Source organism: Hydra vulgaris, chromosome 03 (assembly GCF_038396675.1).
Source record: "Hydra vulgaris chromosome 03, alternate assembly HydraT2T_AEP".
In the NCBI taxonomy this organism is placed as follows: Eukaryota; Metazoa; Cnidaria; class Hydrozoa; order Anthoathecata; family Hydridae; genus Hydra; species Hydra vulgaris.
The window spans coordinates 8,335,874-8,348,567 of NC_088922.1; positions in this window are offsets into that span (position 1 = coordinate 8,335,874).

Sequence of the window (12,694 nt, forward strand, 5' to 3'; positions counted from 1 at the left end):
TTTGAGATGAAACGATTAAAGGAAAGACTTTAGGAGACGGCATATAATTTTTTTTATAATTAATGTTTTTTCCGCAACTTTTTTACTTATAACTTAGGTTTTAATTCAATAGGAAAACATTATTCTGATTATATTCATTATTCAAATTAAAAAGTTTTAAAAGCGACATATTCAAAATTTCTATACTATATCAATGTTTAATGTTTACAGCCGTTCCCAATAAAAAAATGCTTTGGAGGTATGAATACACATATATGTTTATATGCATACCTCCAAAGTTTTAAGGTACTAAGTTTAGAAAAATTTTCGAAATGCTTTTTATATAACCGTTTTTAAATTTGGGACTATTTATAGTCATTTTCAACAACTAGGAATAAATCTAAACTACAAAGTTTTAGCAAACCGGGTGTTTATTAAGTCGGTTTATTAAGTTTATTAAGCTGCGGAAAACCTTATCTAGGTAAAACAGCTTTAAATTTTATCAAGAATACTGTAAAGTGTAAAATAAGTTAAGACAGTAACTGTTGTTCCTCTAAAATATTTAGTCATAAAAAATTCCACCAAGGAGCAATAAAATGGGATACAACATAATTAGTATTTGTCTTTCAACAAACTAAAACGTTAGAGAGGTCTCAGAAATATTGAACATGTTTTAAAAAACTTAAGAAATTTTAGAAACCATTGATGCGTTTCTAAGCAATCTTAAAAACGTTATTTTAATTGAACTTAAAGGGATATTTTTATTTTTGATTTAATTAAAGACTTTGATAGGGAAAACTTTTTATCTTTTTTGTTTCGTCTATTAGTTAAATTTAGCGTTATGTAATTTATGGACATATAAGGAATTACCTCCAAGTGTGAAAAAAGCTCTCTCAAAGAAAGATTCAAAAACAGTTTAGAAAGTTAATTCATCAAGGCCTAAAGAAAACATTATTGTTTGCTATTGCTTTGGAGCCAAAGGTTCTATGTTAAAAGGTTATTTTGAAAGAAAAGTTCACACAGATTCCCCCCCCCCTCCCTAAAAAAAAAAAACAGTAATAATAATAAAAAAAGGTCAAGTCAATTTTTATTTTTATTAAACACCAATAACAACAATTGTGCAATATTTTTCAAATATCATTTTAAGTTTACTCTTGGCCATCAGTGATGCCAAATCATAACATCTTCATAATTAAGTGAGCTTGTCAGTGTTGATTCAATTGTTGATGACAAACAAACTTGATAATCTGTCTCTGCCTATTGAAGACCTTTAGTAGTTTTTTATTATATTCAACTTAATAAAACTCTTTTCACAAGGTGCAACTGTCACTCGTAGTGTCAAAAATATCCTCAGACAGATAAGCAGGTATACAGCTTTCAAAGAATATTTATGAGTTAGCTGTAAAAGATCAAGTGGATTGGCACTTTCTAAATTATCCATTAAAGGTTCTGCTTGAATTATGATTTTTGTATTCAATTTTTTGACATGTCACTAAAAAGAAAAATTTCCGTTCAAAAATTATGAAATATTTATATTTTTTATATCAATATTTCAAAACTACTAGTTAAAAAAAGTTTTACGCAGAAAAAACTTACATGTTTAACACCAAAAATACCAAAAAAACAACGCTTTACAATTAATTTTTTTTCTAATACAATGAGAATAATAATGAAATTTAAAGTTTTTAAAGTTTGAATTTCGTTGTGGGAGAGGGTATTAGAAAGTGTCATCAATTCTCCAATGGGAAAGGGAGTGGTTTAGCACAGTGTGGCGTGACACATTTTTTTAAAATTTAAAATCTTATCAAAGCAAAATTAGTGTACTTTTAGAAAAAAATTGCAAACTCAAAGATATATTTTATTTGAAAACAATGTCACGTCACATATAAGAGTAGGTGGGGGTTGATAAAAATATTACCTGGGGGAAAGGGTGTCTTAAATAAGGCCTAAAAATGTAGTATACCCTTAAAAAAAAAAAAAAATCATATTTTAGTACAACTTTAGCTGAAAAAAATCATTAATTGCAAATAATCAATTGAAGTTTTGGTAATCAAAGGTAAAATAGTTGCTATGTTAGTTAAGTGAAAAACTTTGTCTTTTTATTTCGAATATTTTTGTGTAACTACACTTGGGTGTCCCACTTTTAATCCGAACAATAAACATTCAAATGCACCCTTATATATTTATATATATATATATATTTATATATATATATATATATATAAATATATATATATATATATATATATATATATATATATATATATATATATAAATATATAAATATATATATATATATATATATATATATATATATATATATATATATAAATATATATATATATATATTATATATATATATATATATATATATATATATATATATATATATATATATATATATATATGTACATATATATAGTTAATATTATAGATGCCATCTTAAATGCAGCGATTCTTTTATTGCCAAGATTGTTTAAGGAATCGACAGATTTTTGGTTACATTTGACAGCCAGCCGACACAGCATACACCAACTATTAAAATGCCGAGTAGGAAAAAAATAACAAGACCGTCCTGTAACTGTCTGCAGAATGGCGAACACATTAAATTACAAAGAAAAAGAAACTAAATTTTTATTATTATTGTTAATATACATAAAGAGAAAGTATTCCTTTTTGATCCGAGGTTCCAAGGAATTATTAATTGAATAGAAGAAAAACTAATTTATTAATTGAATAGAAGAAAAATGTCCATTTACAAAAATACACAAAATAACTTTTTTTCTTGTCTTTTCCAACCTCTTTTCGGTTTATTTGCAAGGAATCTACTAAAAGACCTTCGTCATGACTTTCAGCCGCTAATTAAGATGACTTCTTTTAGACATAAGATGAGATTTTTTATACAAAAATTGATACAGTGTGTTTTCGATGAAAAACGTCTGATAATAGTGTATGTTGGAAATATTTAAGACCTCAGAAGCCATCCGTCCGAGTTGAAAAAAGGTTAAAGCAAAAACGATCAACCGGTGATAAGCAATCAACCGATGAACCGAGCGATTGAACCGATCGATGAACCGAAAGGTGGCGATTAAAAATAAAGGTCGCGGGTTCAAAAAAAAGGAACGATGTCACGCGCATGCGCAGAAATAAAATAAAGGATAAGGTGTAAAAAAATTTTTATATAAAAAAAACTGTTACAAATAAAATTTATTCAGTTCCCTGAAAATTGGGTAGTGTTTTTTTGCCCAATTCTCGAACGTTATGTTTGGGTTAAGTTTTTTTCCATACGTCATGAAAGAATTGTAAATATCAAGTTCTTCAGCAAATTGTTTGTTAAATTTTCTAGACACACGAACAGTCCTTCTTCAATTGTCAAAACAATTTTTTTCTCCACACCATTTGATTTTTCAATCATTGTACTAGTTTGCTAAAAAAATAAAAAAAATTTATTCACAACAATATTTACAAAGTTTAATCGTAATAAAATTTATTATTTAAATCAAATGGGGGGGGGGGGACGTCACATATCCATTCTTCTTGGAATGGGGGGTCGTCGCATATCCATTCTTCTTTGAGCTCTTCGGTTTTTTTTGTTTTAAAGTTTTTTATTTCTAATTTTTTACAATTTTGAAAATCGAGTCCTTTTAATGGTCGTTTTAAATTCAATTCAGGTTGTTTAAATTTGTAGGGTGAAGCATAGAGTTCTTCTTCCCAATTTTCAACATTATTATTATTCATTTTTTTATTTATATCTAAAGAAAAAAAAGAATGTTAGTATAAAGTGGTATAAAAAAAGAAGAATAAAAAGATAAAAAAATAAGGAAAAAAAAAGACAAAAAAATATAATAAAAAATATATTCTAAAATAAAAAAATACAAAAGTTATTTTCTAATTTGACAACTTTGGCAATTCCCGCATTTTTTAATGCAAAAGTAATGTTGGTTTAACGTTTGTGAGTGTTTTAAGGATTCTTTATGTATTTTGTAATAGTAGGGATACATGGCTGTAAAAAAAAGAAAAAAATAGGTTAATAGAAAAAAAAATTTAAAAAAAGAAAAAAAAAATATACCTTTCATTTGTTGACGAACTTTTTTAGGTATTTTTTTATTTTTGCCATATCCATATGTTTTCATTATTTTTCTAGCTATAAATATAAAATAACATCTTTCATATGTACAAATTGATGAGAAATAATATAATCATATTGCTGTAAAGCCCAATTTACATAATTTTTTAATAATATATAAAAATGATCATATTGTTTATTATTTAAAAAAGGTAGAATATAATGAGAATTAAAAATTTCAACAGATATATATATAAAAAAAGCTTGATCAAAAAAAAATTCCAAATGTTCTCTGTATAAAAATCGAGGACCAATTTAAGTTGACTTGTAAAAAGTTTGAGTCCAAATAATATGATCTGAATCGTAATATTCTATAGGAATGACTTTGGCAAGTTCTTTTAAAAATGTTTCCATTTCAATTTGTATTCTTGCTAATCCCATATTCTTTTGCATAATTGTGTTAACGTAGGTACTTTTTCGTATTTATAGTTCACTCTAGTTTGTAGACAAAACCATACCCATTCGTGATAATGTAAGTTGAATTCTTCAAAACTTTTTCTTATTAGTTGCATTTTTTATTAGTTTGGCTATAAATATAAAATATTGTTTTTATAATGTATGAAATTATTTTCATGAATATAATAATATTGATCTAATGCCCATTGAATGTATTTTATAATACAATTATAAAAAAAATCAAGTTCTTCATTTTTAATATAATGATTATTATAGTGCGATCTAAACATTTGGTATAAAGAAAATATAATTTTTTTGCAACCAAAAAAATAAATTGTGATCGGTTAAAGAACTAAATTCACAAATATAAAAAAAATCATCATCAGAACTGTTTTCAGGATAACGAAAATATAAAAACCCAAGCTGATCTTTTAATAATTCCAATTCAATTCTAATTCTTCTAACAGCTAATCTTCTTTTACATAATTCTTTTAACGTTTTCTTGTCTCGATCCATGTTATTTTTTGTTTCGCCTATAAACCAACTGACAATGTGGATAATGTCGTATTCATAAAAGTGTTTGCTTCTTTGCATTTTTTTATTAGTTATCTGAAAAAAATTAAAAAAATTGATTTACAATTTGAAAATGAATAAAACAAGGTTCAGTAGTATAAAAGTATTGTTGTTTAGCCCAATTTATATATTCCATAATTAAACGATATATTTTTTGTATTAAATGTATTTCCAGTTGTTTATGTGGATCAGCAAAACAGGATATTTCTGTAAAAAGTAAATGAAATAAAGTATAAAGATATCGTCTTTGAAGATAAAAAAATAATAAACGCCTCTTTATAAAAGGTAAATCAAAATAAATGTTTGTTCTATAATAGGTGTAAAACAATAATCGAATATTATCTTTATCTTTCCATTTCGTGAGTGGTAGTTCGGTTTTAGCAAATAAAGAAACAATTTTATTTTGTAATTGATCGAATTCAAATCGAATTCGTTGATGTGCCAAAGTTCTTTTACATAAATCTTTCAAGGTGAGTTGAGATTGATTTTCATGGTTAAATTTGTTTGATTTCTCCAATGTAATATCATCAAAGTGAAAAAGATAATAAGAAAAATGTCGTTCTTCTGGGGTAAACCAAATTAGTGTTTGATTTTCAAAGTTTTTAATGTAAGAACGAATGTTTTCCAAATAACGACAACGTTTTTTTGTTTTCTGTCCATTTTTATGACCTTTTTTTCTCGTTTCATTTGTTTTTCACGTTTTTGTAGAAAGTAGTAAAGTGAAGCACCTTCTTTATCAAGTATATCTCCAATATTGCCCCAGTTGCTGCCCATTTTTTTAAGTAGTTGTCTAAAAAAAGTTTACAAAATAGTTATAATAAAAATACAATAAAAAATTAATGTTTGGGAAAAAAATTATAGTTTTACTATACAAGTAAAAAACTATAATTTGTTTCCCAAAAAAAAGTTTAGATGAATTCTGGTTCTTGGACACATTCAGGTGCTTCAGCTGATTCTGGTACAGGAATATAAAAATGGAATAGTTCTTCCTGTTTTGCTTCTATAACAGCACTTGGATATACTGCGTTCGGTGGCGAATAAACAGGTGGTAGATTTTTAATCATGCTTTCTTCATATGTTGGTAGTCGTGGTATTTTATTTTTATATTTGTTAAAAATATCATTTCGATGAATTACTTTACACATGTTGAGTAAAAATTCCAATTTACTTTCTAAGCTTTCATGAATATTTCCATTATAATCTTCTATGGCATTATCTTTGATATACTCTACAAGATCGTATGCGTTTTTTAATTTTTATTTGATACCATGTGGAAGTATTAACACGAATCTAATACTTCTAACGTTTTCAAAAGTGAGCTCATCAGTTATTTGTCTGAAAACTTCCATTGCATTCATTTTTTTATTAGTTAATCTAAAAAAATAATGTATAATAATTATAGATAAAAGTACAAAAAACATATAAAAAAATAATGTATAACAATTATAGAACAAAGTCAAAATTTATTTCTTTATAGAAAAATATATTATTGAATAGTAATCGTTATAAATAAATTATTGTTAATAATAAATTGTTTTAGTTCTTCGTGTGAAATAAAATTGTTATAACCAACAGCTACATTATATTCAACGGTAGGTTTATCAAAAGAATTATCGTCTAAAATTTGAAGATAATTATTATTGGTAGTAGTACAAGTATAAAATTTATCTTTATCTCTCAAGGTTAAATTGACATTTTTGGTAAAAGGCCATTTTAAAGCATCGTCAAGGTCACCTCGTAATAATTGAAAGTAAATGGCTAGTTTGTTTACGTCGGTACTTCGAGTATAAACTTTTATACGATAACGATAACTTTCTGATGTGTAAACGGGTTCTGAATAAAATGGTTCATTTGATAATAGTCTGATATTCATTTGATCAAGTTTGATGATTTGCGTGTCTTTAAAAACGTGTTGTATTACCTTTAGTTCTTTAGGTTGTTGAATTGAATTTTTTAAAGCTAAGAATTCTGTGCTGTTTTCTTCTACGATTTGATAAAGTTTTGTTATTTCTTGATTGAGATGTTCTGTATCGTGTTGATTGGCTAAAACCATCATGTTGTCATAGAAGAGAATTTTTAATTCTGCCATTTCTTTGTTCATTTTTGATAGGGTTTGATGAAGTTTGACATTATCTTCTTTTAGATTTTTAATTTCTTGCTCTTTTTGTTTAGAGTCAACTATTTGTTTAGTTGAAATTTCTTGAACATTCTTCATTCCATTCATGATATGATTAATAGAAAGATTCAAATAATGTAATTTTTTCATTTCGTCTTGAATTATTTGGTTCAAATAACGATTTTGTTGTTCTTTATAATATCGTAAGCATATAACAGAGTGTTCATAATAATCTTGATCATCCACTTTGGTATTACAAAAAAACATATTTTTTGTATGTCTAGAAATTCATAATCACATTCGTGGTTTAACAAATCTTGTACCTTTTTCTTACATGTTAAACATTCGTGAGAGTATTGCTCTGTAGAACAATCTGTTTGATGATTTAAAAGTTCTTCTGCACTAAATTCTTTGTCGCAAAAACAGCAAGGATATATGTTGTCTGCCATTTTTTTATTAGTAGCTGAAAAAAACATTTATTTATATAAAAAACTATAAAAAAATATACATGTCTTTTTTAACATAAAAGAGATAATAAATAAATAAAATGACTCAATAAAACATATAAAAGAATAAAAACATAAATGAGGTTCGTTTCAATATCTTCTTGTTCTTGTTCTTTGTTAAAAGTTACATTTTCTACTTCTTCATTTAAATAATCTCCAAATCCAGGAAACATATCTTCAAAATCATCATTATTATTCATTTTTTAGTTGTCTAAAAAAAAAAAGATATATTTACAGATAAAAAAATAATTACAAATAAAGTTCGGGTAAATCGTCCATTTTATTAATGACGTTTAAAATATATTGCTCCCAATCCATTTCATTTAAAATCTTATGAATTTCTTTTTCTATTTCTTCCACTTCTATTTCCTCTTCTTCTAACATTTGTGATTTTAGCTCTTCAATATAATCTAATTCTTCCATTTCTTCCATTTCTTGTACTAATTGTTCTAAATAACTTTCATAATCTTCCTCTGTTAACTCTTCCATTTCCATTAATTCTTGTAAATCATGTTCTTCTTCTTTCGACAATAACAAGTCGTGGTAACAAATAGTTTCTTCATTGATATATTCACCATAACTAAAAGAAAAAAATATATAAAAAATATAAAAAAAATATAAAAAAAGTAAAATAGGCTTACCATCCACATTTTTTGATATATTGCTTCATTTTTTTTAATATATTAGTTTGCTAAAAAAATAAAAAAGTTACAAAAAAATTATTGCAATATAAAATTTGTAATTATTTTCATAGTTATTTCTATATTTTTTTTAAGTTCTAAATTATTTTCTTTTGTTGAAATGTCAAGAGACCAATTCCATAAAGCATCATATAAAGCACGAGCTGCTTCGATTTCTGTTCCTTTTTTTTGATATATTAAGTTTAAAAGTCTTATCATTCTTTCGTTGATATTATGGTAATCACATTGTATACATTCGATTTCACGTTTTTTGTAGTCAAGATATTCTGCTAAAGTTTGCCATTGTGTTTGCAAATGTGCTGCTATTATTAGTTTTAATTGCATAAAATTCATTATTTTTTGCTAAAAAATATTATATAAAAAACATTAATAATTTAATATAACTAATTTACAATGTAATAAATTAAATAAAAGTTCTTGCTTGTCGGTTTCAATTTCCCATCTTGTTAATACATAATATAAATGACTAATAGCTCTTTCTTTATTTTTGTGATGTTTAATATAAATAAATAAAATTTTTTTGATTTTATCAAAGTTCTTGATGTAATTTATATCGAATTTTTTAATTTCGTTCTTTTTAAAATTTAAATAAATTTCCAATTGCTTCCAATGTGAGTGAAGTTCTTTTGCTATGGTATTTATTATTATTTTTATCATTTTTTATTCTATTATATATAAAATAGTTAAAAAATAGTAATATAATTGTATATCAAAATATTAATGTATATAAAAAAATTAAAAAAAGACTACAAAAAATTTATTTTCTATAAAGAAATATACAAAAAAAATATACAAAAACTTTCATAAAATATCACTTTCTATATATGGATCTGGACTCTTTAAAAAAAAGACAGAGAGAATGTTAAAAAATTATACTTTTTTTATAAAATAAAAAAGGATCAAGTTCAACTTACAAGGAGAGTAGTCCCAATGTGATGGTACTACTTCTCTATTTCTTGTGTTTTCATGTCTTTCTCGAGCTCGATGAAGAAATCGATGAAGCTTTTCCATGTTTTTATCTGTAAAAAAAAAAAAAGTTTTTTATAAAAAAAGAATTTTTTTATTTTTATATAAAATAATATAAAAAATTACCTAATATAGGTGAATATGGTTGCACGTGAGAAAAAGGAATTTTTTTCCCATTTTGAATGATGTAATGGTTTTTAAAAAAACCATCATGAATAACTTCATATTTGATTTTATTAATTGTAATGTATTTCATTTTTTTACTAAAAAATATGAGTTGTTTTAAATAAAAAATACCGTGTTGTTTTTTGTAATAATTAAAATAGTTATAAATATAAAATTATCATTTTTTATAAAAATGCCTAAAATAAGGTATACTCCTAGATCATTAAACACTGTCAATATGGCACGTACAAAAACAACAGTTCCTAGAACAAAAAAAGCAGTTCAAACACAAACAAGTACAAAATAAAGTTCAACATCGACACAGACTGAAAATCAGTATTTACCGAGCAATTGTAAAAGAATATTATCGTGTTTACGAAGAACAAATAACAGATATAAAGATAATAAAACAAATCGTAAACTAGGAAGAGTTGGTAAAAGAATAAAACGCTGGGTTCATACTGCCGAATCTTATGTCGATATTAAACATCAATTAAAAGAAGCAAACATTAGACAAAAAAATAAATAATGTAAATATATAAAAAATTTATAAAATATATAAAAAATATATTAAAAAATTATAATTTTAAATTAAATGCTTTGTTAATATTATATCTTAATTTCCTAACTTTCCTCCTCATTTTTCTATTGTTGTTGATTGTTTTCTAAAAAAATAAAAAAATGACTTAAAAAAATTTTATTTTATTAAAAAATTTTTTTTTTTAAAAATAACTTTTTTTTAGGTTCTTGTAAACGAGTGTTCATTGGAATTTTTTGAGGTTTTTCTAGTAATGTTTCTTGAGGTTTTTCTGGTGGTTTTTTAACTTGAAAGTCGACTCCATCTCCATCTCCATCCATATAGATTTTAAAACAAACTTCATCGTCTTCTATGACGATAATTTCTTTTTCGTCGTCGCTTGTTTCTGTAGTATTGTTTTCTCTGAAATCCAGTTCTTGTTCGCTCTCGCTCTCGCTAACTTCTATTTCTTGTTCTGTAAATTTAATTTTCTTCGAAATCATTTCATCGTCTTTTAAATATTTTGTCATTTTTGCTGTTTGCTTCGTAAAGCGTGTTTTTGCCATTTGGTTTTGATAGTAAAAAACGCGCTTTTTATGAATAAAATTTAATCTCTACAGATTAGTTCGTATAAAAGAATAAGTGATGTAACTTTATGCAATGAAAAGAAAATGCTGTGTCATGCTAGTTAAATTTAGAAAGTTTTAATACCGCTTTTATGAACAAGATTAAAGAGATTAAAATACGGAGTAAACAACTTTTAATAAACTCTGCGATGAAAAAAAACTCTATGATAAGTGTTAAAACAACATGTTAAATAAATTCAAAACTTTATGAACCAACACGTCGACGTAGCATAGTGCATTCGTTCGCCGCACTATGTTTCAAACGCAATGTCATTAGACCGTTGTGGGTTCGACTCTCGTTGAAGGTAGTAGAAAGTTTAGAAAGTTGAATGTTAAAACGGTGGGTAGAAATACTCGTCAAGTAATGTCTAGAAAGTTATATGTAAACACGGTGGGTAGAAATACTCGTCGAGTAATGTCTAGGAAGTTATATGTAAACACGGTGGGTAGAAATACTCGTCGAGTATTGTCTAGAAAGTTATAGTAAACACGGTGGGTAGAAATACTCGTCGAGTAAAGTCTAGAAAGTTATATGTAAACACGGTGGGTAGAAACACTCGTCGAGTAATGTCTAGGAAGTTATATGTAAACACGGTGGATAGAAATACTCGTCGAGTAATGTGTGAGTGTGTGAGAACGAGTGAGCGCACGAGTGTGTGAGTAAGCAGGCTAAGGACTAAGGCAGGACTAAGTAAGTTAAGTAAGGATTAAGTAACTAAGTAAGTAAGAAAAAAATACGGCCGTATAAAAAATAAACACTATAAGAATGACACAAGTAAGTAGGCCTACTAAGACAAAGTAAAGACAGAATAAGTAAAGTTGTGTCAGGGTGACACTATGTTTTTTATCTTGTAAAAAAAAGATATAAAAAAATACAAGTCAAAAAAAAAATACAAGTCAAAAAAAAGTTAAAGTCAAAAAGTTAAAGTCAAAAAAAAAGTTAGAGTCAAAAATGGCTGCAGATGATATTGATTTTTCCTGTATGATTGTAAGACGGAATTTATTTTCAACACCTTCATATAAAAGCAAATTAAGACCTAGATATACATCTAAATTACCCAATAAACGGTAGATGGAAAATGGCCTTTTCATAGGGATGCTTTTTTTGAATTTTTTGATAGGACCTCCTTTGATGAAAACGAGTTAACCGATCCCAATAATACAGAACTAAGTGCTCTAAAACGAAGAAGAGCTAAGAAAAATTTGAAAAAAGTAAAGCGTCAATATTGTAGAAAAGCACTGATGTGTTATCGAAAAACGAAAAGTAAGTATATAAATAATAAACAAAATCGCGAAATAAATCGAGTAGGAAAACCAATATATCGTTTTGTTTTAACAAAAGTGGATCGCAATAAACAAAGAAATGAAGTATTATATAAAAAATATTATCGTAAAAAATCAAAAAGAGGAAGAAAAAAACGCGGAAGAGGACCTGTAGCAGATCTTTATGGTAAATTACCGTTTGGAAAAATATGGAAATCCATTGCAAAATTAGGTGGTCATTGAAAAAAAAGAGAAACTGTTAAATTTGTAGAAAAACACTGTTGTGTTATTGAAAAACCTAAAAATAAACACTATAAAAAAGACCTATTTTTTTCTTTAAAAAATGAGACATAGAAGGCATAGAGGTCATAGAAATGCTAAAAGATATGTTTTTGTTCATCGAAAATCGAGAGCTCATCCTAGACCGTATCATTCTTTAATCGGTAAAGGACGAAAACGTATAAATAGAAAGCGTGGTAAAGGTTTCCTTGGTAACATATTAGGAGGTATTCCTTTAATTGGTGATTTGTTTAAAACTATAATTTAATCGGATTAAAAAACATGTATAAAAAAAGCCTAACTCTGTAAAAAAGTTGATTTACAAAAATGAATTCAAAAGTATGCAAACATGCAAACAGAAAAACACATATAAAAAAGTATTGCAATCAATGTTTTGTACAAAAATTTCGACGATATGTTGAAGAAAATTCTAAAGAAATTTTATGGTTAATAAAAGACTTGAAAAAACACAACGAAAAGT